This window comes from Lolium rigidum, chromosome 1 (assembly GCF_022539505.1).
Source record: "Lolium rigidum isolate FL_2022 chromosome 1, APGP_CSIRO_Lrig_0.1, whole genome shotgun sequence".
Lineage (NCBI taxonomy): Eukaryota > Viridiplantae > Streptophyta > Magnoliopsida > Poales > Poaceae > Lolium > Lolium rigidum.
In genome coordinates, this window is record NC_061508.1 from 293,114,171 (window position 1) to 293,128,370 (window position 14,200).

Genomic DNA, 14,200 nt, shown 5'->3' on the forward strand with positions numbered 1-14,200 from the left:
AATACGAGATCTTCGTCAGGCATAAGCCTAACCTGGGCTCGAGGAACTACGATGAGAGAATGGGTAGCACATGGTGACTCTACGACTCAAGTAATACAAGCTCATAAGCTGACGAAAGAACCAAAATATTACAGCGAGGGTCAGCGGCTGACATCATCAATCAGCGGAGTAAGTTATGCCGTAGACATAGCAAGATATCAATGCACCTAAGAGGCCGGGGAGCATAACGGCGGCGTCGGCCCATAGATTCGGTACACCCACACGGGAACCCCAAACTACTCGTCGATGTCGGCCACAAGGAAACCACCATACATTTGGAGTGACTTAAATGCGAAACAAAAACCTTGCAAAGCTGGTACGGGGACTCGGCAAGACTAGTACAACCTTTTAGCAAAGCGGGTATACGGAGCTTTGCAGAGCTTAACTTTAGTAAAAGCAGTTTGCTTTAATAAACAAGAGGAGAGAAGAAGTTCGGCTGCGGAGACCTTTAAAAGGGGATAAAGAGAGCGATGTCTCTATCTCTATTGATCATCATATTGTATCCACCAATTCATCATCTGAGAACCACTATCCTCGGATCACCCCCTCAACACCGGAGAAGTATCCTTAAACACACATTGTTTGCTAAGTTTTCTGGTAGGTTCATGTTCTCTTTATGATCTCCGTCCCTTTCCCAGTGGGTAAATGTAGTGGACCTGACTTTTAGAAAGGTCAACCACTGCGGGGTGCACAACTTTACCCACCACTGGCGTAACCGACTCTTAAATTGTAGCGTATAAAGCTCTCTTCCTTGAAAGCCCAAGGCGGAGGGTGGTTGACCCTGACCTTTACCCTTCTTTGTGGCAAGGGACTGTGAGTCACTTGCGCTAGGGTGTTAAGGTCGTAGCGGGTCAAGTCCCGAAGTCGGTCCTTAACGATGTAGGCAGGGGTGGGTTCCCCGAGGCCGCAACCCCCAGCCACCACGTACGCTTACACCACTGTTGCATGTACCACACCTTACAAAGCAAATGCGTGCCTTCATGACCCGGTGCAGCAGCTATGTGACTGCTTGGAGTCTACTAGGCAAGTTATAAACAGTCGAGAGAATTTTCCATAATAGGGCCTCGTGTGGTTGTACGCTCGGTCTTGGTTCAAGAGAGCGAGCTGGGTTCCTAGGTGCGTGAAGCTGAAACAACCACCGTCTCCAATGTGGCCTCAATCTGGGCTTTTAATCATGTTTATCATAAGTATACCTTAACACACGTCAAGCCTGTATTGCTAGTTCATTTCATTGACCCTCGGGATCAGGGTTAGACAAATACCAGATCTTCGTCTGACATAAGCCTAACCTAGAGCTCGAGAGACTAAAGTGAGAGAATCAGTAACACAACAGTGACTCTACGACTCAAAGAGGTAATACAAGCTCATAACTGAGCAATGAACCAAAGCATTACAAGCAGAGGTCACTGACCTGACATACATCAATCAACGGAAGCGAAGTTATGCTATTAGACATAGCAAGATAGCAAAAGGCCTAAGAGGCCAGGAGCATAACGACGACGTCCCGGCCCATAGATTCCAGGCTGCCACCTGGAAACCCCAAGCTACTCGTCGATGTCGACAAGAAACCACCATCTGTCGGAGCAACTTCGTCTGAAACAAAAGCATGCAAAGCTGAGTACAGGGACTCAGCAAGACTTAGTACAACCTTTTAGCAAAGCAGGTATGCGGGCTTTCTGTAGAGCTTCTTTTGCATAAAGCCAATTTTCCTTTGTAAGATAAGAAAGAAGAGAAGCTCGACTACTCGGAACCTTTAAAAGGGGATAAGAGAGCGATATCCCTAGCTCTACTGATCATCATGTTGTATCCACCAAGCTTCATCATCTCGAACCACTATCCTCGGATCACCCCCACAACACCCGGAGAAGGTATCCGTAAACACACATTGGTTGCCAAGTTTTACGATTAGGTTCATGTTCTCTATGATCTCCACGTCCGTTCCCAAGTCGTCCGTAACCGTGGACACGGCTTTTCGAAAAGATTTAACCCTGCATGGGTGCACAACTTTACCCACACGTACCAGCCGACTCTTAATGCCAGATCATAAGCTCTCTTCCTTGGAAAGCCGACAGAGGGTGGCTGACCACGACCTTTACCTTGCTGTCGCCGAGACCATGAGTCACGCGCTAAGGATTGTTCCGCCGTAACGGGTCAAGTCCCGAAGTCGGTCCTTAACGATGTGAGGCGAGGTGGATTTCCCCGTGGACTCTAACCCCAGCCACCACGGCCACGCTTACCTACCTGTATGCTATGCACCTTTTCACAAACATTTTCGATGCATATGTCCAAATAACGCGCAAACTATGTGACTCATGGAATCTACTAGGCAATTTAGTGAGTCGAGAGGGTACCATAATAGGGCCTCGCGTGGTTGTACGCTCAGTCTTGGTTCAAGAGGCGAGAACTCGGTTCCTAGGGTCGGTAGAAACGAAACAACCCACCACATCCCAATGTGGCCTCTCGTCTGAGCCTTTAATCATGTTTAACAACATCTCTATACTTACCACGTCAACCTGTCATGCTATTGTCATTCATTGTATGGCTCCAATCCGAAGACCGGAGTATTAGCGTATCAAACTAAGCATGGCTAAGCATAAAGAGATAAAGGCTCTAACGACGCACACATGCCCAACCTAGTTATGCTAGGAGCAGTGGATCAGGTATTTGAGGCTACAAGGGTGGAACATGCAATAGATAGGATAACTCTACCTATCGATAAAAGACAGTTGAATCGTATGCAATATGTAGGAACCAGAGTAAAAGCATTTCAAAATCATATATGAACCAGGCTAGGGCTTGCCTTTGTCCCTGACAAACTGAAGTGGATCTTCGGGCATCCCATGCTTGACTTGTTCGTCGGTGGACGATTATTGATTTGCGTCGTTGTCGATCTTCATCGTCTCAGACTCGTGCTCTATCGGTCGCGAAGAAGAAAATACTAGAAAGAGAGAAATAACAATCAACACGTGGCATCGATGCAATGCGCATACAAGTATGAATGATATGTCATATTAATGGAATTGAATAAACCCTAGGTGCATCGTCAATTTAAAGGGGTTCCGGCATCGGACACCGCCATATGAGAGGGGTTCTTTTAGGGTTTCACTACATTTGCAAGTTCAAAGGTTGTAATCATGTATGAATTACTCCTAAACTTGTAGAGAATGTTTTTCTGAACATTTCGGTATATTATACGTCTTTTTCTGAATTAATATGAATTAGTTAGGAATTAAACAAGATTTAACCATTTTCTGGAATTTCTGGAAAACAATAAAAGTCTGACATGCCGGACCCACTGTCAGGGTTTTAATCATTTATAAACATTTATGAAAAGAATAAATATCTGACGGACGGGGCCCACCTGTCATGATTTTTCTATTTACGTAAGAAAAAAAAACAAAAGAAAAGAAAAGAAAAAGGGCCGGGTCCCACCGGAGTCAACCGCCGGTGGTTGACCACGGCGGACCGGCGCCAGGGACGAGCGGAGCCGCCGCTCCCGTGCACGGGGCGAGTCGAATGGTGGCGGCGCCGTGACCGCGGGGTCGCCGGAGCGAGGCCGGCGACGAGGCCGAACGGCGGCGGACGGAGCCGCGCGTCGCGTGCACGCTGCAGAGCGAGAGGGGGCGAACGGAGGGTCTCCTGATCACCGTGTGCTCACCAGGATCGCGTGGAGGTCGACGGCGAGGCCGGAGGTGGCCGGACGGCGACGCCATGGTCGACGGAGGCCGTGGCCGGCCGCGGGGAAGACGACGTCGGGGCGGCGATTCCGGCCCTCCCTCACCGATTCCTTCTACGAGGGGGCTCGGGGAGGCGAGGCGGAGCGAGTGGCGGCCGCGGATGGGCGCGGGGGTGGCCGGAACAGCGCGGGAAGAATTGCGGCCGACGGCTAGGGTTTGGGCGAGCACGGTAGAGCTCGGGAGAGAGAGGAACCGCGCGAGTGAGAGGATAGGGTCGAGGGAGAGGAGAGAGGGAGAGGGGGTCTCCAGGACGTCTCCTCGTCCAGGAGGGCGGCGAGCAGGAGGTGGCCGGCGCGGGCACGGCCACGCAGGTGCCTGCGTGTGAGGAAGAACAGGACAAGGGCAAATTTGCCCATAACCCCTCGGTTTCTTGGAGATTGCCGGGAAGAATTAAAACAGTGGCTAAAACGAATGGATTTTGGCATTTTTCCACCTTTAGAAATCCAATACTTTTTGGAAATATGTAATAGCCTTTCCTAACCCATTTTGGAAAGTCCACCTATTTTATGTTTTGGGGTTTTCAAACATTTGAACACATTTCAAATAGAGAAAGACTTGCATAAACCTAGGGTTTCTACTTTAAATTATTTGCAAATTTTTCTTAATGCATTTATATGATGCTCATGATGCACAAAACAACCCTAATTAAGGTTTAGCAAAGTAGGGATGTTACAACTCTATCCCCTTACAAGAATCTCGTCCCCGAGATTCCTAAGGTAGGAAAAGAGAAGGTAACAAGTACTACACCGGCCTTCAACAAGCTTGTCCATGCCACGATGATCTTCTTTGTTGAGGAAGGTGATCCACGACATCATGAATGAAGTTGACCCACAACACCATGAATGAAGCTGATCCACCACATCACGAATGAAGCGCTTCATTTTCTTCCTTTGAAGTTGTTGCTCAACTGCACCTAAAGGAAAGAGGGAATAACATCGGACGGTGGATCTTTACAAAGATCGAGTATCTCATGGTCAACTCATAGGAGGAGTGTTGAAAAACAACTTTTGAGCTAACAAACATGAAACACGTCAAGGTAACGGAGGAGACAAAAGAAGTTTCAAATTTTTGGTAGACAATTGCTCCACGCTTGACAAGAACATGAAGAACAAGATAGCGAGGAGTTTATTGCCTTTGATATCATGACATGGCACTCTTAGAAAGGGTGACTCGTGGAAACACAAATGATTATCCAACCATAGCAACTTTGGATTTAAGAATCATAGTCACTCTTTGGACAAGGATGATTTTTGCCTAAACAAAAGGTTGGGGCCTAGATGACTGACGAATTCACACATTGTGTGAATTTAAGAGATCTTCAAGTAAAATCCAAAGGAAGGGGAAAAGCATTATCGAACGACATGGCAAAGATTACCGGGGAGTGAAATTTCTCCTAACCGAGTGGTTGTCACCGGAGAAATGATTTCGAGGGATTGACCAAGAGATATTAAGCAACCCTGATTATAAGGTTCTTCTTGATGTTCTAGACACCAATATTAGGCTATTGAATAGCCTTCAATAGGTCATCAAGCGGAGGTCAAGACTTCAGGATTTGAAAAGCATCATAAGGGCAACTCCTAGAATAAGTCACACAAGATCCTTATGGAGAGTGGTTATTCTTGATGAATCAAGAGATTATGGCAATAAGCCTTCCAACTAACTGTGTTAACCACGACATCAATCTTGCCGGGATTACAAAGAAACCTATGCTATGAATCCTTGAGAACCACTAACCATCATTGCCGCTTGAGATTCAGCTTAGGTTAGGTGTAAAGATATTTCAGACTTATCATGTCCAATTAGAAAATTTGCAACAGTTACCACCAAGGTGAAGTCGCTAGATTCTCAAGACATGGACCACAATTTCAAGCTCCAAAAGATCGAGCTAGATTGCGTAATACATGTGGTTGCGACTGCAAAGGAAATTGCGTGCACATGAACTTGCAATGTAACACAAGTGAGTCCTTATGGGGACACCAAAGAAGAATTTGAAGTTCTTAAGCTTCTTCTCTTTCTTGAACAAACCAATCAGTGGCTTAGTGTGCATAGAGAAACGTTTCAAGGAATGGAGGTAACAACCTTCCATCTCAAGAATACTTCGCACTTGCCTGACCGACTTGCGGTGACTCCCGAGGAAAACAAAGGGAACTCGACTCAGATCCACGGTGACATCTTTCAGCAAATACACGTGAACCAGAGAAGGTCACTTCCAACATCCAGAACACATACTTCATGATAACACAAAGATGGTTCTCAAAAGTTTCCAATATTAGTGCCAACTGTTCAATATGAATCTCTTTAAACATGGAGGAAATAAGAATGTCCTCGATGGGCTCAATAACAAACTTACCAAGATACTCCAATGAGAAACTCATATTCTGCATGAACGAGGCAGAAGTATTGGTCAGACCAAAGGACATGAAGATGTACTCAGACGAGACACCATGAGTATAAACATCATCAAGATAGTCCTTTGAACCGAGTTTGATTTGACGATAGCCCAAGCTCAAATCAAATATGGAAAAGATAGCATATCCACAAAGGAGATACTTTCTGACTTCAACATGAACAAAACTAGACATCCCTTTTAAGAAGGAGCAAAGTCGGATAGAGCATTTGTCTTTCAACTCTCCAAGTTGTTGTTCAAGCTCAACCAACTATTCCAAGGGTATCCAACACGGTTTCTTGGAGAAAGGAGCAGTTCAAAGAACCAACGTACTCATGAACTCGACAACACGGTCATGTAACAACATGGCGATACTTCTAGAAGACAACTAGAATATCACGAACCACCGGTATATCACTGAATTCAAGAGGGAATGTTGCTTTACAAAGCAAACGATATGTTCTTGAGAGCTTTGGGATTAACCTAACTCTTTGACCGAATATGTGCGCCTGAACAAAAGGACTTGGCAGCACAATCAAACTTCGCTTAGTAATTGGCGAACCAATCATACTAAGAATGACACAAACGTCCTTGGATTTCAAAGGAATAAGAATTTCTAAGAATCTCGGATAGCCACATCAATAAGTACACCCCAACATTCCCAAGCACGGACAACTCGAAGAAAGGGTGAGTAAAGACGTGCAAGAGAATCACTTCACCAATAAGGCCATGATATACAACACGACCTCATGATATAAAAGAGGGTGATACTCTAAGCTAGAACAGAACAGAAGCTGACGAGGCCTCTTAATCGGCGGATTACAACACTTTGACCAAGTCCAAGAAATGGACAAGGTATTGGAGTTTGTTTCTCCTGACATACCGAAGTGGAATGTCTTGAAGAACCACAAGAGTAACATACATTGGAAAACACCAATGCACATTTAGAACTTGTCTGCTCACTAGCAGACAAAGGTTGGAAAGCAACTAAATAGGAGGAACACAATCATGATCAGAATTCCTGAGATGTAGATGCAAAAGTTAACACTTTCATGAGGATTATGCTGAAAAAGAAGGTGTGGCAGAGTTACAGACATAGATGAGAGACTCACAAAGAGCACTCTTATCGTGATCCATTTGGTTCAATGAGAGAACCTCTGCAATAGCTAGTGGAATGGAAAGATCTTTATTGCCGCAGTTCAACACGACAATAACCACAAGCTTGACGGATAGCTTGATTTGAATTTAGCCATCCCAATATAATGTTTGAACATTAACACCAGTGTTCAATGGCATGGATCTTGGGTTAAAGGTCAGCTTCATGTACTAAGATTCATAAAATAGAATCCAGCACAATCGGGGACCTTCGGTTCAAGTCCAAGGGTTAAAAACCGAGAAAGGAGTAACTACTACATGAGTGACATGGAGGGAAATACGAGGTAGTAATCACAAAGTAACTTCAAAAAGCCATACCTAGCTTCAGAAGTATCCCAGCAAATAAAAAGGAGGCATACAAGGCGAAAGGAAACCTCGAAGCCTAGAACAGAATGATGTGGAACCCACAAAATAGAGAGATCATGATGGAAAGGAATCTCTCTGTTAAAACAAAACAAGGATGATGCACAGAACACACACGACTCTAGAGAACTCTGCACTAGGTCAACTGGTTTAGAAGCGACTTGCCCTTGAGGCACCTAAGTTTGAAAGGCTAGAAGACATAGAAAAACTTTCAAATCCACACAAGGTAAGGCACCTTAGAATTAGAGCGATACCAGATAAGGAGTAAAAAGAAGCCTAATCCGATTTTTGCAAATACTTTTAGCTTTCAAATAGTTTTCACAAACTCTAGACTCAACATCGACCAGTAGAAAGGGTTTCCTACAGGCAGTCCTGCTCTGATACCAAAACCTGTGGCACCTCGGGATCGTGGTTAGACAAATACCGGATCTTCGTCCGACATAAGCCTAACCTAGAGCTCGAGAGACTAAAGTGAGAGAATCGAGTAACACAACAAGCTGACTCTACGACTCAAAGAGGTAATACAAGCTCATAACTGAGCAATGAACCAAAGCATTACAAGCAGAGGTCACTGACCTGACATACATCAATCAACGGAAGCGAAGTTATGCTATTAGACATAGCAAGATAGCAAAAGGCCTAAGAGGCCAGGAGCATAACGGCGACGTCCCGGCCCATAGATTCCAGGCTGCCACCTGGGAACCCCAAGCTACTCGTCGATGTCGACAAGAAACCACCATCTGTCGGAGCAACTTCGTCTGAAACAAAAGCATGCAAAGCTGAGTACAGGGACTCAGCAAGACTTAGTACATCCTTTTAGCAAAGCAGGTATGCGGGCTTTCTGTAGAGCTTCTTTTGCATAAAGCCAGTTTTCCTTTGTAAGATAAGAAAGAAGAGAAGTTCGACTACTCGGAACCTTTAAAAGGGGATAAGAGAGCGATATCCCTAGCTCTACTGATCATCATGTTGTATCCACCAAGCTTCATCATCTCGAACCACTATCCTCGGATCACCCCCACAACACCCGGAGAAGGTATCCGTAAACACACATTGGTTGCCAAGTTTTACGATTAGGTTCATGTTCTCTATGATCTCCACGTCCGTTCCCAAGTCGTCCGTAACCGTGGACACGGCTTTTCGAAAAGATTTAACCCTGCAGGGGTGCACAACTTTACCCACACGTACCAGCCGACTCTTAATGCCAGATCATAAGCTCTCTTCCTTGGAAAGCCGGCAGAGGGTGGTTGACCACGACCTTTACCTTGCTGTCGCCGAGACCATGAGTCACGCGCTAAGGATTGTTCCGCCGTAACGGGTCAAGTCCCGAAGTCGGTCCTTAACGATGTGAGGCGAGGTGGGTTTCCCCAGGGACTCTAACCCTAGCCACCACGGCCACGCTTACCTACATGTATGCTATGCACCTTTTCACAAACATTTTCGATGCATATGTCCAAATAACACGCAAACTATGTGACTCATGGAATCTACTAGGCAAGTTAGTGAGTCAAGAGGGTACCATAATAGGGCCTCGCGTGGTTGTACGCTCAGTCTTGGTTCAAGAGGCGAGAACTCGGTTCCTAGGGTCGGTAGAAACGAAACAACCCACCACATCCCAATGTGGCCTCTCGTCTGAGCCTTTAATCATGTTTAACAACATCTCTATACTTACCACGTCAACCTGTCATGCTAGATTCATTTCATTGTATGGCTCCAGATCCGAAGACCGGAGTAGTAGCGTAACAAACTAAGCATGGCTAAGCATAAAGAGATAAAGGCTCTAGCGACGCACACATGCCCAACCTAGTTATGCTAGGAGCAAGTGGATCGGTATTTGAGGCTACAAGGGTGGAACATGCAATAGATAGGATAACTCTACCTATCGATAAAAGACAGTTGAATCGTATGCAATATGTAGGAACCAGAGTAAAAGCATTTCAAAATCATATATGAACCAGGCTAGGGCTTGCCTTTGTCCCTAACAAACCGAAGTGGATCTTCGGGCATCCCATGCTTGACTTGTTCGTCTAGTGGACGATTATTGATTTGCGTCGTTGTCGATCTTCATCGTCTCAGACTCGTGCTCTATCGGTCGCGAAGAAGAAAATACTAGAAGGAGAGAAATAACAATCAACACGTGGCATCGATGCAATGCGCATACAAGTATGAATGATATGTCATATTAATGGAATTGAATAAACCCTAGGTGCATCGTCAATTTAAAGGGGTTCCGACGATCGGACACCGCCATATGAGAGGGGTTCTTTTAGGGTTTCACTACATTTGCAAGTTCAAAGGTTGTAATCATGTATGAATTACTCCTAAACTTGTAGAGAATGTTTTTCTGAACATTTCGGTATATTATACGTCTTTTTCTGAATTAATATGAATTAGTTAGGAATTAAACAAGATTTAACCATTTTCTGGAATTTCTGGAAAACAATAAAAGTCTGACATGCCGGACCCACTGTCAGGGTTTTAATCATTTATAAACATTTATGAAAAGAATAAATATCTGACGGACGGGGCCCACCTGTCATGATTTTTCTATTTACAGAAGAAAAAAAAAACAAAAGAAAAGAAAAGAAAAAGGGCCGGGTCCCACCGGAGTCAACCGCCGGTGGTTGACCACGGCGGACCGGCGCCAGGGACGAGCGGAGCCGCCGCTCCCGTGCACGCCTGCACGCGCGGGCGGGTGCGTTGGATGCGCACGCGCGGGGCGAGTCGAATGGTGGCGGCGCCGTGACCGCGGGGTCACCGGAGCGAGGCCGGCGACGAGGCCGAACGGCGGCGGACGGAGCCGCGCGTCGCGGGCACGCTGCAGAGCGAGAGGGGGCGAATGGAGGGTCTCCTGATCACCGTGTGCTCACCAGGATCGCGTGGAGGTCGACGGCGAGGCCGGAGGTGGCCGGACGGCGACGCCATGGTCGACGGAGGCCGTGGCCGGCCGCGGGGAAGACGACGTCGGGGCGGCGATTCCGGCCCTCCCTCACCGATTCCTTCTACGAGGGGGCTCAGGGAGGCGAGGCGGAGCGAGTGGCGGTCGCGGATGGGCGCGGGGGTGGCCGGAACAGCGGGGAAGAATGGCGGCCGACGGCTAGGGTTTGGGCGAGCACAGAGAGCTCGGGAGAGAGAGGAACCGCGCGAGTGAGAGGATAGGGTCGAGGGAGAGGAGAGAGGGAGAGGGGGTCTCCAGGACGTCTCCTCGTCCAGGAGGGCGGCGAGCAGGAGGTGGCCGGCGCGGGCACGGCCACGCAGGTGCCTGCGTGTGAGGAAGAAGAGGACAAGGGCAAATTTTCCCATAACCCCCTGGTTTCTTGGAGATTGCTGGGAAGAATTAAAACAGGGCTAAAACGAATGGATTTTGGCATTTTGGCACCTTTAGAAATCCAATACTTTTTGGAAATATGTAATAGCCTTTCCTAACCCATTTTGGAAAGTCCACCTATTTTATGTTTTGGGGTTTTCAAACATTTAAACACATTTCAAATAGAGAAAGACTTGCATAAACCTAGGGTTTCTACTTTAAATTATTTGCAAATTTTTCTTAATGCATTTATATGATGCTCATGATGCACAAAACAACCCTAATTAAGGTTTAGCAAAGTAGGGATGTTACACCCCTGGCCGCGCCGGCCTATGGGGTGGGCCCCTCGGGCGCCCCCCGACTCTGCCCCTTCGCCTATTTATTCGCTCCGTCGCGAAAACCCTAGTATCGAGAGCCACGATACGAGAAAAGTTACTGTGACGCCGCCGCCAATCCCATCTCGGGGGATTCAGGAGATCGCCTCCGGCACCCTGCCGGAGAGGGGAATCATCACCGGAGGACTCTACATCATCATGCCCGCCTCCGGATTGATGTGTGAGTAGTTCATCCTTGGACTATGAGTCCATAGCAGTAGCTAGATGGTTGTCTTCTCCTCTTGTGCTATCATGTTTAGATCTTGTGAGCTGCCTATCATGATCAAGATCGTCTATTTGTAATGCTACATGTTGTGTTTGTTGGGATCCGATGAATATGGAATACTATGTCAAGTTGATTATTGATCTATCATATATGTGTTGTTTATGATCTTGCATGCTCTGCGTTGCTAGTAGAGGCTCTGGCCAAGTTGATACTTGTGACTCCAAGAGGGAGTATTTATGCTCGATAGTGGGTTCATGCCTCCATTGAATCTGGGACAGTGACATAAAGTTATAAGGTTGTGGATGTGCTGTTGCCACTAGGGATAAAACATCAATGCTTTGTCTAAGGATATTTGTGTTGATTACAATACGCACAATACTTAATGCAATTGTCTGTTGTTTGCAACTTAATACTGGAAGGGGTGCGGATGCTAACCCGAAGGTGGACTTTTAGGCATAGATGCATGTCGGATAGTGGTCTATGTTATTTGTCGTAATGCCCTAAGTAAATATCATATTAGTCATCATGATATGTATGTGCATTGTTATGCCCTCTCTATTTGTCAATTGCCCAACTGTAATTTGTTCACCCAACATGCCATTTATCTTATTGGAGAGACACCACTAGTGAACTGTGGACCCCGGTCCGTTCTTTTACATCTGAAATACAACCTACTGCAATCATTGTTCTCTGTTGTTCTTTGCAAGCAAACATCATTCTCCACACCATACGTTTAATCCTTTGTTTACAGGCAAGCCGATGAGATTGACAACCTCACTCGTTAAGTTGGGGAAAAGTATTTTGATTGTGTTGTGCAGGTTCCACGTTGGCGCCGGAATCCCTGGTGTTGCGCCGCACTACACTCCTTCACCAACAACCTTCACGTGGCCTTCATCTCCTACTGGTTCGATAACCATGGTTTCTTACTGAGGGAAAACTTGCTGCTGTACGCATCACACCTTCCTCTTGGGGTTCCCAACGGACGTGTGCTACACGCGTCATCAGTCTCCATGATTTCTAGGTGTTTGGTTGGTGGTTTTGAATGGATGGTTGGTTTCTGTGATGGTTGGTGCTGTTCTTGAGCAAGAACAGGATGAACTCTACTCTTTCCCTCACTGGTTACTTGGTGAATGCTTATCTGGTCGACTGTGCATTATTTCTAGGGTTTCTGCCCTATTTATACCCTTGGTGCTTCTTCTCTGGCCATGCCACACAAGCCTGCATGCTTGGTGACTGGGCTGTGCCTTGCCTTGCTGTTGCTTGCACAGCAACCCATGAGCTGTGAGATCCTTTGGTGAAACTTGAGCCCTGGGCAGGCTCAGGTTTGGTCTGCTGCTGATCCTATCCTTGTGCTGTCCCTGTTTTGGACAAACTGTCGTCGTGGCGAACAGACAGATGCCATAGGATGGCTTAAGTTGGGGCCGAATGGGCGCTAGAGGATTCGGGGGAGGGTTTCTGATTAGATAGGATGAACTTCCGGATGGTTTCCTCAAGAACTCGGCCAAAGGCAAAGATAGAAGAAGAAACACACAATGAAGAACTCTGCTCTAGATCTTTCTCTTCATTGATCTCAACAAGTTACAGGTTTCTCAGTACAAGGTCTCACCTAGATCGCATCCTCTCGTGTACGGGTGTGCCCCCTCTCCTTATATAGGGGAGAGGGTGGCCTACAGAGGAAGAAACCCTAATGGCATCTTTGACTAGACAAACTACTTTACAAAGTTAATTTAATCATAGATGACACCGGGGTCTTCTTTAATCAGGGAGGCTGACGTCCTCCGGCTTCTTTCGAGCGTCATCCTCTTCTTTATCGTCACGGCTCGTTTAAAGCTACTTTGCTCAGCTCATGTTTGTCCTCTAGCTCCGGAGAGAATCTTTGACCAGTCATGCCGACGTGCTACGATGCACTTCTTACCGGTAATCCGGTATCTTCTTTACTCGGTTCCGGTATACCCCTCTTGGGGATACCGGCTTAGCTTTACTTAGCCAAACACCTAACTTCGTGCTCCGGTATAAACATTAAACCGGTATCTTGATGGCTCAAACCATCCGGTTTGGCATGCCTTTGGCATACCGGGGGTCATCCCCCAACATTAGTCCCCGAAGCTGGTATAGTCCAGTGGATCCTATCCGACGGACCATGCCAAGTTCCCATAACTTAAGGTACCGGTTTAATCTTTCCGGCGGTAAGTTTAGATCTCCCGGCATCTTCGCCGGACTTACATCTTTCTTTCTTTTCATGGTGCCTCCGGTATCTTATTCCCCGGTATCTTAGACATTAACTCTCTCCTCGGCGAAGTCGAGAATTCCTCGGGTACAGTGCCTGTCAGTGACATGTGCACTGTACCTGACGCGCCAGTGTCAGGGGTCACTTCCCTTCGGCTTCTGCGCCAACATTTATGGCGCCACACCGGATCCCGCCTGCCGTTCCGGATCCGTGCGGCCTCCCTGTGGCATGTTGTTTTCTGCGCGTGTATCCTCGCGCCACGTGGCGGCCCACGAAGCGAATCACCGCGGCCCAGCGGTTGCTGGCCCACTATCTCTTCTTCCTATAAAGAGGGAGTGCAGTTCCACTTCATCTCTTTGCCCGCATTCGCCTACTTCCCAGTGCTTCGA